This window comes from Xiphias gladius, chromosome 2 (assembly GCF_016859285.1).
Source record: "Xiphias gladius isolate SHS-SW01 ecotype Sanya breed wild chromosome 2, ASM1685928v1, whole genome shotgun sequence".
NCBI classification, from domain to species: domain Eukaryota; kingdom Metazoa; phylum Chordata; class Actinopteri; order Istiophoriformes; family Xiphiidae; genus Xiphias; species Xiphias gladius.
This window is the reverse complement of record NC_053401.1, coordinates 1,355,129-1,368,875: the sequence shown is the minus strand read 5'-3', so window position 1 is coordinate 1,368,875 and position 13,747 is coordinate 1,355,129.

Here is a 13,747-nt window from a genome sequence, read left to right as displayed (position 1 = left end):
CGCTGTGTCGGGCTGTCTGGCGTTTCGCGTCGAAGGAAGACGCCCCGTCTTGTGTCCTCTCCCCGTGAATAGATTGACGGCGGCTCAGGTGAGAGTTGGAACGCTCCGGTGGAAAATGAAACCTGAGGAGACAGCCGGGCTATTAGGTTAGACATGTCGGTATGTCTGCATAAGAGGAACACAAAGACCTGCACGAGGGTGAATGCGAGTGGGTGTTTGAAGCCGGTGCCAACAGTGCACCCACCTAAACCTTTTAGCTAAACGATTTTCCACTTTGCAAACTCATGTTATGTGGCTGAGCATCGTTCGAACCCACACACCTTATTTTAAAATTTTAGTTCAGGTCTCGGCGTTTCCAAAAATACCAAACAGAACCGCAAATAACAATTGTTTTCATTATTCTGACGATTATGTTCTTGATTAACCTTGAATTTCCCTGCGTGGGATCAATGAAGTTAATCTGATCTTAATCGATTAATCATTGGGACAACAAAAGTGATTACAATTCATCCCGAGGAGAATATGAATCATTGCAATCCATCCAATAGTTGTATGTCATTTGTTTTTGCCACAATGTCCGCTGACAGCAGCTGAAGCGTGATTGAGCACAAGACTCAGCGTGTTTGCTTCATCAACATTCAACCTGAACCGAGCAAGTGTTTTTGTCGCCTGAACCGAACCACAGGACTCGGGATGCGAACTTCAGTCTCGAGTACCAAAGTCCTCCACCCGGACTACCTCCCTCTTAACTGTACTTCACTGACTCGAGCAACCTTTTCCATGAAACATTATCTCTGCAGCAGTGACATTTTCCCTAAAGCAAAACACATTAGCAGCATATGAAGATCATTTGCAGGAAACAGGGTTGTCTAGATAAAAGACACTGCGGTTCAGAACCCAGTGCATGGACGGATTATGAGACTATGGGCCACCGGGTACAGAAATGTAAAAGCCCCCCCTATATATGAGTCCCCAGACTGGAAGAGACACAAAATGACTAGAAACAACATGTCTCTCTATTTGCGGTCGTTTGCGTATCCTTGTCGTCCTTTCGTGTCTCTTTGCAGTTGTTTCGGACGCCGTCACGTTTCTCTGTGCGTCGTTGTCCCTTCCTCCTCTATCGCTCACTTTCCCTCCACGTTCGCTGACACATCTGCTCAGGATACTCTGCAGCAGTCCCGTTTTGCTTTTTAATAATGTTTTTCCCAAATATAGGCAGGAGTGCAGGAACTGTGGACTTCCGGCAGGTCAGGTTTCAGTCAGATCAGCCTGTCGGCAGATTTCCACTCCAACAATAGCGAGAGACGGAGCAGCTCTCAATTATTGAGCAGAGCTCGACCCTGCAGCTCAGCACTGACCCAGAGGCCGTTACACAACCAGTGCAGGACTAGAGCGGAGAGGGATCTACATCCATCCATCCATCCATCCGTTCATTCGTGGGTACATTTATCCGTCCATCATCCTTCCATCTATCCTTCTATCCATCTACCTCTGTCATCGTCGCACACAACGTAGTTTTGATGTTACGTCTTTATCCTTCTCATCAGTGACATGGTGACCTCGTGCAAACCCCACCTGAGCAGGTCTAACCAGCCACATACCTGAAACCTCCTGTCTGGAGGTGCAGGGCATTTGATATATAACAAAGGCATCATGTTGCATAAGTTAATTCATAAGTTAAATGTAGTGGAGTTAAAAGTACAACATTTCCCTCTGAAAAGTAGCGTAGTAGAAGTACAAAGGAGCAAGCACTGCAAAAACTGTACTTAACTACAGTACTGGAGTAAATGTACTTGGTTACTTTCCACCACTGCTAATATGTGAGGGGGTTGGTTAGAGCAAACAAAAGCCGTGTTTCATCCTGTCTTTGCACTTTTGATCCTGTACTTCTGGGCGGAAGAAGGGAAGAAGTTGTGGGCCCACAATAGCCTACTTGGTATCTTCCAGGAATCCTTCCAGGTCCATTTACAGCTCTCCCTCTCCTTCTTCTTTCTTCCACCCCTTTATCTCCGTCTCTCCTCTTTCCCCAAATAGTCTGCCCCCTCCTCCTCCTCCTCTATCCTGTTTCTTGGTCTTTCTCTTTGTTTCTGCTGTGCTTTTCCTCTGGATCTCCCCCTGCGTCCGCCCACACTAACCTAACATGCACTCTGCCCCAGGCCGCCTCCCTCCCTCCCTCTCTGTGTGTCTCCATATATACAGAAACAGCTCTCCCCGCTAACGTTTACTGTATGCCGCAGTGGTCTCCAGCCGCGGTGTGATTCATGGGAAAAAAAAAAACTAAAAAAAGAAAGAGCATCTGATGAAAACTGTGGAGGAATTAGTGTCAGAAAAATCAGCATCCAGTGGAGACGGTGAGCGGATGAGTAACTGTTGTCCCTCTGCAGAGATCAAATGTGTCACAGTCTGTTAAAGGAGCAGTCCGACGTTCATGAGCAATTATCGTAAAATCTCTTCTCCACGGACGGATATCAGTTCCATCTCCGAGACGGGTCCAGGTGGTGATATCACGTACGGTTTGAGTTGAGTAAGTACTACTCCAGCCCCCACTAGCCCGTATAAAACACCTATTCCGTAGCCTGGTATCAGTCAAATCAGGTGAAACTTGACACGTTGGTGGAACCTTGCGTTGCCATGATCGCAGTCGCCGGCGATGCTGCTGTACAGCTCTCGCAGGTAGACCGCTACAGGTGGACTCCCAACCGGTTTGGACACGATGTGGATGTAGACCCACAGGCCACCGCCACGAGTCCCAGACGGCGACGACCCCCTATTGTTTCAGTGGCGAGTAGTTAGTCCGTCGGCCTCAGAGGTCGTGTCCTGAATGTAGCTGTGTCGTTTCAAGGGAAACGGGTGGTCCATCGTACCCACTCTGACGACCTCCAGAAGATCCCGGTGGCTGCAGCTGAGTTGACGACACGTGAAACAACCTAAGCACTGAAATTCCTGGTCCGTGAGAAGCCGAAGCGTCTGCGCGCAGCGCCGTGGCAACCAGACGTATACACGTTCAGTATGTTCGCCTCATATCAATGATTTGAGATGATCGGGACCTTTGATATTTCGATCAGGTAGCTCATGAAAAATAAGGGGCATCGGATTTGCGAACCCTTTATTTTCTACCCGAATGCGCTGAAGCTCAGAGCCTGAAGGGAGACAAACGTGTAACTGTCCAAATACTTAAGGTCTGGACTCGTAAGTATCAGATCAGACTTGGTTTTGGCAGATACGCAGTGACAGAGGTAGCGGATCAGGATCGGTGTAAAAAACTTGATCGGGACGTCCTTACTAACGATTCATTTCAAACACCCACTGCACTCACTAAGATCTTCGACGTGGAAGCCAGACTGCAGGTATTTTCAACTTTTTCCGTTTTCTTTTTTTTTTTTTTTTGTATCCAACATCTTCTTGTTTTGCGGTTTGAGTCTCGTGGCATAAGTATAGATGAGGATACGTTTTTCTTGCCATAATGCTGCACGAGGGCTGTCGGTGTTGAGCGCGGGAACCGGTGTGGTTGAGGCTCGCGTATCTGTGGAAGCTGTTTCAGACGCTGCCGTTTCAGTCGTATTCTTAGCTCGGTGAGAATAGCTCCTCTCTGACTCAGACTGTTCACCGCAGCCCACGGAGCAGCTACACGTTTGCAGACTATAGGGTCTATACTGCAGCACTGAGCAGCCTGCGTCTCGAAACCAAACGTCTCCTGGAAATCACGTTCATCTCCAACCAAACCGCTTTCCCCGTTACGCTGCGGCTGGCGGCTGGTGGTGTATATAAACGTAATTTCCAGGAGACGGGGTTGGTAAAAACACTCACACATGGATACACACTTCAGCGTTCAGGTCGCCAGAGTTGTAGCAGGACTCTTGTGACTCACACATTGTGTCCTCGTGCCCAAATTTATCCTGTTTCTCCTTTTCTTTGTTTCCTTTCCTTAACTTCCAGTTTGTTTTTCTCTTATTTTTCTTTCATTTCCTTTCCTGAACTCTCTGTTTGTTCCTACTTGTTTCCTTTACATTTCTTCTTCTTGTTCCCTTTTCCCTCCATTTCCTGCCCTTAACTTCGTCATTATTGTCCTTTTCCTTTCCTTAACCTATTTTTTGTTTTCCCTTTTCTAGTTTCAGTTCCTCCCCCCTTGTCATTTCTTTCCTTCTCCTTTTTGTTTATCATTTCATTTTAGTTTCTCTTCTGTCCTTTGTCTTTCCATTTCTCTCCTTAACCTCCCTCGTGTTTCCTTTCCTTCTCCCTCTCCCTCTCTTTTCATTTCCTTTTTCCTTTTTTTCCTTTCGTACCCTCTTGTATTTCTTTCCTTTTAGGAGGAAGGCCCTTCCCTCTTGTTGTTTTCTTTTCTTTTTCCTTTTCATCATCATTTTCTCCCCCTTTCTTTTTCTACCCTTCCTTTCCTACTTGTTTTTAATCTCTTTCCTCTCCCTGCCCTCCGTCCTTGTTTTCTTAACTTATCTTCAAGGGGTTTTACACAACCAGAGGAAGACCCTCTCACTAGATAATGAAAGTCTTGGCAAACGTTACAGAGCCTATGTTGGGTCCTAAAGTCAGTCCTTAATGTGTAGGTTTAAGCAGTTTGCATTCCTGCGACTAACCGGGTTTTAACCCTCGTGTCACTGCTCAGCGCCGTCAGTCAGACTGGCGGTCGTGTCCACGTTAACGTTGCTGAGCAGGGTCGCTGTGTTCTGACACTCTGAGCTGCTTCGCATGCCGGACTATTTTAGAGAGGTCACGTCTACACGTGCTGCTGTTGTTCTCCAACATTTGTTTGTTCCTGGACTTTGACTTTGCTGGAGCTGCTCCTGTGCCGCCCTGAAGGCTTCCTGTAATTACGCCAAGAGGCAGACACATGGGTAATAAAATTCTGTTAATCCCCTGACCCCTGCACACACTTTGATTCCTGCGAAACAACCGCCAACAATTCTAACATCTGTGAACCTGCGTGGATGTTGAACTTTTAGGGGTTTTCTTCTCTTCATACCCGCCTCCCAGCGGGACGTGGATAAACCAGCGAGGATGGGTGGGGGCCTGTTCCACAAAAGCAGCTTGTGAGCGCTGCTTACAGATCACAAATGCTGGCAGCATCATGTTTCACGATTGACTGTCAGTCACAAATTGCTGCTAAGTTCCCACAGGGCTCTTGCATGGTTGCAAACGTGCAAACGTTTGTTTTGAACAGAGAAATTTGTCTAAAAATAAAGCTGCACGTTGCAGATGCGGTGAAACAGGCCCCGTATCCACGAGGCACCCTGCCGAGATCTGGGAGGCCTCTGTGACCATTCTGTGCGTAGATCCGCAGACATTTACCTGCATCTCTGAAGGACCACGATTTCAGCTTAAAACCTGGGGGGGCCTGAAAAACCCCCGTCTCACCCAGCGAGTAACTTTCATACGCTGATAACCCAGACGAGTTTAGTTTACTTAAAAACTCCGAGGCGACCGACTGCCCTAAAAAATATAAGTGATGAATAATGGAGAGTCCAATCTGTTTGAGTGAAACTGACTTGACTGGTAATGGACTGGAAATAACAGTTTAAGGTCAATACACTCAAAGCCGAGTTAAATATTTAAGTTGAGAAAACTCAAAACGTGTTCACTAAAAACGTTAATAGACACATGACGCGGCACAATTGTTAAAAGTTCAAATCACAGCAATGAAACACACGTTATCGTAAAATTACGACTTTTTGAGACCTTTTTAGATTTTTGAATTTCGGCTCATCCAGGTTCAGCATCACCTGTCGAATAAAGTCGAACTGAGTGTTGGTCGGTTCAAATGAAAAGTAAAATAAATCAAAGTTGCTCACAGATACACTGACCTACTGAAAACATTGATCCGTTCATAACAGGACAGACTGATTGATGGAGTAAAGCGATCACTTTCAGTATTTTCAAGGCGTATTTCAATTAACAGCGAACGGATGAGTTTATTCAGTGTGAAATCCTCCTTTCATTAAATTCTGTGCGACTGGGCCTTTGTTGTGGACTAACCCGTGACCTCGTTAGCGTTGTTGCGGTTTCCCGTGGCTGCCGCTAACGCCGCCGAGGAGCACATCAAGCTAAAGGCGCCGCCCTGAGACGTACCGATTCTCCCTCGAATCCGTAGAAGTTCAATGAGAAACAAACAGCAGAGTCGTATCTTTCAAAATTTATTGAAACTGTTGTAATATGATGAAGTCAGGTTGGACATAAATCGTCGACGAACCTTGCATAGGTCACAGACTATGCCTCACCAACAAATGACAAACATGGCATCCTGCAGCAAGAACCCAACAGAAACAGAAGTTTGAAAAGAAAGAACGGACGTATTGAAACGTGAAGGACTCCGGGGTTCAGGCAGGATGGCAACAGCCCAGTGGAGTTGACATTTAGTTTAGTTTTGTTTCTTTAATCATGTTTCCGGCACCGGGACTTTCAGTCATCGTGGTCGGGACGAGACTTTGGCTTCTGACCGAGAGCTGGGACGAGAGGGAACAGGCGAGTTACTGCTAAATGACAAACTGAACCGACTCGGTCCCAAAATAACCCACCGGTCCATCCAGCTGAAAACGGACCATTTCAAAAAGAAGGGAGGAACAATAAAGTCATAACTATAATAAAGATAACGTCTGTATGAGCAAAAATATATGACCAGCATTAATTTATTTTAATGTTATGATCAAGCAGTTCAGTCTTCAGTCATTCATGCACTTCCTCAGAAATCACAACTGCACAATGACACGTTTTAGGAATTTCTCTTTGCAGTTCAAAAATATTTTCATACTCAAAACTCCTAATTGCATCAGCATCATCATCATCATCATCATCATCACTAAAGTCATGGCTTTTTAAATCACAGACATTTCCTTTGAACGCTTGAGAAACATGATGCAGAGTTTCTCCACCTGTTCATTTTTAGCTCAACATATCTTGGGAAATTTTATTTCTTTTTTTTGATTTTTTTCTCTTTTTTGAATGGTTATGCAGAAAAAATAAGCAGCTCTGAAACATCAGTATTTTTAATATTTAAAAGATTAACGGATCTTTTTTTTTTCTTTTTCTGATTTAGTTTTATCTCATGAGTTTTCATGTTGTTTTGTCTTATTGTCAAGAACAAAAAGTGCTATATGAAAAAAAATTATATTATATTATCATTATTATTATTATTTCTAATTTTGTAATCAAAAATATAATTTAGGGGCAAATAAATAATGAAAATATCCCTTGAAATTTATTAAAATATCAAAATTTGGGACCTAAAAATGAGTAATTGAGCGTGAAAGCTCAATTTTGACCTTTGAAATCGTAGTTGACCAAAAAAATATATATATAAATAAATCTTAACTCAAGGTCCCCTTACTAGCTTTCGGAGGATTAACCCACGTCACGCAGTCTTCACGAGTTTGCTCCATTGAAAACCCAGAAAGAGCTGGTAAGTGGACTTTGGATTTTTGTGTTTTATTTCCCAGGTAACTTTCAAGCTCAGTCATTTATTTTACAGTCCCGTAAACTAAGTAGAGCTTCAACTAATGACATTTTTCATCATTTTTTTCTAAAATCAGTTCACGCAGCCTTAAGTAACAATATATGGAGCAAATATTGATATACAAGTTCTAAAACTTCCCCTTCAGGTCGAGAAACTCCGCACCGATGGCTTATGTCAGCAGTCAAAGAATATTACGGGTGGAAAAAAAAAATTGAACCAAAATATTTTTCCAAATAGCCTGTTATGAAAACACATACATTTAACAGAAAGGGTTGATATGCAGCTCACTGGAGATAAAGCATGCGATCGCCTGTAAATTAATTTATTGATCATTTTAGACTTGGCAGTTAGAAGCTTTTAAACTAAGTCATATTTACTGTAGATATACAAAACCTGGACTTTATTTTGGAAGGAAAAGTAATCCCCCCGTCCTCTTTACTGCATAACAAACAAAAAACGTCCAAGGATAAAAACGACAAACTGTAAAGTTTTTCAGAACGTATGATCCTCAGCCTAGAAAACGAAGCTTCTTTTGTACATCACCCGCCTGTTGAGCTGCTCCGATGATAAGAAACAACTGGAAAACTTCATTTGGTCCCTTCAGTGGCTCACGGTAAACACCACACGTGTGAACAGACAGAAATGAATACCACAAGACTACCAACTACCCTGACGTTGTTTTTAATCACTAATTTCAAATAGTTATCAAGAAAATATAGAACTTCTTTTTTTTTTTTAATGTGATTTTATCCTTTAAAAAAAGTTGTGAAATTTGTAATTTTGCTCCCTAGGACCTACTGTATGTTTAACATGTAGCACCTGTCGTAGCATTTTCTTTTTTTTCTTTTTTTTCCCATCAGACTGAAATGTTAATTAAAGGGATTTTTTTTTTTTTTTTTTTTTTGCTTCACACGTTCAACAGCAGTTTGTGAAACGGGCCTTAAACTGACAGGGCGATGACACACAGCTGCTGCACACACGCGCCACTGTAAATAAAACCAAGACGATAAATCTCCCCAAAAAAAAGTAAGTCCCTTAAACCCGGTGTTGCGGTGAAACTAAAGCTGGACTTTCGCTGAGTTTTTCAGATCCCCACGAGTTCCAGATGGCAACATCATAACTCGCTCATACGCTGTACTCTTGTCGTGCACAAATTACAACCGCGCACACGTAAAATATTATGATGCTGACACAAGAAAAAATATCTTGTGGAAACATGATCGTTGTGAACCAGATAACTTATCTTTCACACGCAAATTACTGTCTTGCGTGTACTGAATAACTTGTCATCAGGTTAACCTACCTTTCACGCATAATTATATTCCTGCATGAACGAGAAAGGTGTGTTCTATCTGGCTCTCATGACCATTTGTGCAAACAGGACCTGCTTAATTACCTCCGCCACGGAGGTTGTGTTCTCGCCCGTGTCTGCGTGTTTGTCGGTTTGTTTGTCAGCATATTTACGCAAAAACCGCAGAACCACTTTGCACCAAACTTGGTGGAGGGATGGGACGTGGCCCAGGGAAGAGCCCGTTACATTATAGAGCCGGTTAAAGGGGCAGATCCAGGAATTTGTTCTTCTACTTCCCTTAACATCGTGAAATAGGGCATTTTTCGACACTTTCCTCAATACCTGGCCTTGGGGGAGGCATGAGCTCTGCTGAGAGTCATTCTAGTTGATTGATTACTTCTTTGGAAGTGTGTCTCTATGGTGCTGAGTGTCGCTTCAAGGCGCGGCTCACCCAAACAGGTGGTTTCAATAACCGTGATGACTGATTAGATCTCTGCTCCGGCCGAAGTTGGACAGAGCTTCTCAGGTCATTATAGGAGGAGATGCACAGGTCAGCTCTGATGAGATTCAGCTCCAGAGTTACAAGAAACAGATTCAAGTATGGAACTGGCCCCCGAAAGTCTGCAGACTCTTTATCCAAACCAAATCCCACAGCAGTCGATTTTACTCAAGACTTCAGTAAATATGCGTTTGGTTGGAATAAAAACAAAAACAAAAACCTGCGGACTCTTACGTAACGAAAGCTACTGACTCAGACCAGGTTCTGCTGCTCTGCAAGAGTTGCAAAAAAAACACACACACATTGGGGGATATTTCCTAACTATTGTTGAGCTGAAATCACCCTGAGCAACTTCCCATGTTGGTGTGAGGACACTGTCATTTTTTAATGTATTTAATGTTTAATACAAGCCTGTCAAGTTTCCTCTGACTCTACAGTGTTGATTTTAATGATTTCTGTTTTTCGGATTGACACGTGTTGAATCTTTGTAACATAAAGTGAACTTTTCATCACACAAATCCCACAATTTGACTTAAAAAAAAAAACGTGCCTCCATTTTAGCGGCCAAATCCTCAAAAGTCCACATTTTGAGAGTGAACACATCTTAACAGAGAAATAAGAAATTCAAAGTCATTTTGCCTGACTTCTGTCACAACTGGTGACCCCTTTGGATCCTCATCCACGAATGAGGTCAGGTATTAATACGTCCCAGGTGTTTCTGTTCAGGCCTCTAGCGAATCACTTGAAGTGGACCAATGAAAAGCCACGGTTAGTGTCACGCTGACCACATCAATGAAACTCAGCTTCAGTACTGATAAAAAAAATATCCGGGCCCTATAAAACTTTAGGAATTCAGCATGAAAATAATTCAGTATAATGTATTTTTCTTAACGTGGGAGATTAACACAGGAAAAGATGCCCTCCCTGACTGTGTGTCACCAAATCCCACAATTTTTGTCTCCTCACACTTGGTTTCAAATCAGTGGAAAACTAAGAGGGAATGTTAATGCACGGTGTGAGGTCACTGTGAATATACGTTTGATTAAGGATGAACACTTTAAAGGCCGTTCGTCAGTGTGATTACTCTAACACCAGGATTTTGAGGGCGTACCGTGGAGGGCAACGGAAGCCAATGAAAGTCTCCCTTCGCCCACGTTTTGTCCTGACCCTTTTGGCCGGAGTCCAAACTCACACGATCCTTTTGGGCGATGTCTTTTCAACACCCTGTCCTGCACAAAAACAACACGCAGAAACGACGGCGTTTCCCTCACACAGCCATGGGCTCCCTCCTAAAACAAAACAGCGGCGGCGGCGGCAGCAGCAGCGGCGCCATTTTGCCGCCATTCAGCGCGACTAACGCCTGTGGTAATGTTCAGCTGAATGCAGGAAACACTGTAGTCAGATCTTTCACAGCAACATCAACAACTGCTCACTCCCGGGCATAAAAAAGCAAATTTCTCCCTAATTTCTTAAGCCCCAGCCAGTTGTCCTCACACTGAGGAAATCCCGGACAATGTTAGCTTTAATCAAACCCCAGAAACATTGCCGTACTCTCGTTGAGGAGCGGCCTGATGAGGGTGCAGCAGGTCGGACGGTTAAAAACTGGGAAAAGCAAGAAAGACACGACCAAAAGGAGCAGATCAAATTTTTGGGCGGAGGATTTTGGTCCCGGTAATCAGAGCGTGGCAGTGTCTTGTGCAGCCAGGGGGCGCTGTTCAGCTCAGTTTACAGTGGTAGTGGCAGCTGAAAGAAAAGTGAAAACGCCAAAGAGTTGCTGCTCATGCTGCAGATCTGAGTCCTTTTGAAATTCTGTTGTGCTGCAGTCGGGGCCGTAGATACGACTGAGGACACTGAGGTCTTGTCCACAGTAATTCAGGAAATGTGGAGGCTTTAGCAACTTGCCCTACTGTTTTGTACCATTAATGTTAAAGTTTAAGTCTGGTCACATGCGATACTTTTCTTCTCCACTTTAAATCCCATGTGCAGAGCCGAACCAACAAACAACAGATCTGTCCTACAAACAAGTGCTGTGTGTGTGTGTACCCAACGCCTGATAAAACACATCAGTGATTCACACTGCTGCACTGGCTGAGGTGTTCCTTCATCACCGCGAACACACACACTGTGGTTTATTTAGACTCAGTCCCACACACACACACACACACAACGTGCTGCTGCCCCCAAACACTCACTGGAGCACCAAATGTGGATTAATCCACCGCCGAAAATAGTCCCCAACAAATGCACTGTTTCCTCCTGTTTGAGTAACTTTTTAAAAAAGGGAAACTATATAGTTGTGAGCTGTTTTTAAAAAATCTTCAGCAGGAAGCGACTACAGCTAATCCAGGAGGATAATTTACCTGTCTACTTTCTTCTGGAGTCAATGACAAGCATTTAAATGGTTTACTTGTTGGCTAACCAAACAGCTAGCTTCATTAGCCAATAAACAGGCCCATCAATACATCTGTGTGCAGATAGCTACAATAGCTAATGTAGGCCACTAATTTCTGTGTTTATTTTCACTGGGATTCGGAGACAAGCGTCAGAATAGGCAGTTGGCGAGTTGGCTAACGAAACAGCTAGCTTTGGTCGCCCCCAAGTTGACCCCTTAGCCAATCCCTATGTAGTTAGCTACAGCAGCAAATCCAGCAATTGATTTCTGTGTTCACTTTCATTCGAACTCTGAAAAAAAGCATCTGAAATGATCTCTGTAAAACTGAGGTGGATTTTGAAAGCTTTCGGAGGTTCGTATCACTTGCAGGGATGTACGTTGTTCTGCTAATGGTGCGTTTACCAGATCTCTACAACGGAGCATAGAATGGCATAACATGGCGACGATGGCCGCAATTATGTGGCCCGATTATGAGAACAATACCCAGCTTGAAAAATACTGGAATTTAAGGATGTCAAACTCAAGTACCTGCAAATGTATGACAAGAAAGTACCTTCGTTTTTCTTGGATATCCGTGCAAACAATCCATATCCGAACGTACCTGTGTCACTAAATGTGCATTGCAGCCATGTGTCATCATCCAGGAAAACTGAGTTTATGTAGGCCCAGTGAATCTGGCCCCAGAATAAGTCATATATTCCTATCTTTATCTACACATATTGGTCTATAACCCTCTTCTTTTCCAGATATGCAGGGAGAAGTGCATCTTTATGGCAGGAGAAGTTAAGCTGCACATAGTAAGCTCTTTGTCGTCTGTTGTAACGGGAGGCACTTTAGTCAATTCTATAATGAGACAGGGTTCAAGGCACTAGAAACTAATTTTAGATATATCTATGAAATTCGTCCAATATTACTGGTTTCCTTCTCGAAACTGTTTTATGATGCAAATGCAAAAAAAAAAAAAAAAAATGGGGTCACAAATCACATAAAACGATCCCATGCACTCCATCATCAAGGATCAACGCTTTAAATAAATGAAAAAGGAGGATGTAATTCTGAAATGTCTTTTTTTTTTTTTTTTTTTAAAGAGATCGCCGGATATGTCTCTTCAGATTTTTTTTTTCTTGTTTTTTTTTTTTTTTTTTCTAGCAGATTTGTCCCTTCTGGCAGTTAACTCCGTCATGCACCGTATCCTGTCGTTAGCTTGACAATAATGAGGAGGATCATCATCATCATCATCATCATCATCATCATCATCCTCCAGCTCCCGAGGTCCCTCCACAACTGCAAGCAATTTAATACTGACATCATGCATTGAGTATACGTAGCTATACCATAGCTAATTAGGCCATAATGCTTTAGTATTTTGACATGCCATGGTCTTCGAAAAAGAAGTGTTCCTGTTCCCTTAATGCTTTAACATTCAACACTTAAATGCTTTGAAATAACTTAAACAATAACAAATAGCCAGTGCACTTTTGGTGAAAAACAAATGAGTGAAAAAATCCAGGAGGAGAAGATGAAGGTCAAAGAAGAGAAAAATGTAAAAAATAAAAATGAGGTAACGTCTTGTGCATGCCGATACAAGAGAGAAGAGAGTCTCCACATGCTTTTTGTATAAAGGAGCGTTGCATGGCATCATACAGGGAACCTCCAGCCGACCTGTAGCAGCAGCAGCAGCAGCAGCAGCAGTGCAGATAATCCTCCACAAGGCTGGGCACACTTCTTGTTTGTTTCTGATAAGGTGCCTGAAGAACGTCGATCAACATCTGACGTCAAGTTTCCCCAAAACTTCCCTGGATGCGCCGCAGAAAAACACGCCCGAACGTCAACTGTAATCCGCTCAAACGTGTTTCCTCGGGGAGCCGGTTGTCCTCCAACATTTTCTTCAAATCTCAGGTGGGCTTTGGTGGTTTATTATTTTGCCTTTTTGTCCTGAAAGTTGAGTCTATGGTACAAAGCCTGGTAGGTGTCGGGCAGACTTTTGGATAAATTCTTGTGCCTTAAGTTTACAAATTATTCCGCCATACTGTCAATATCGTATGTTTTTTTTTCCTCAGTTTAGTCATTTGAACCCTCAACACTCATTTCTTTTAAAATCGA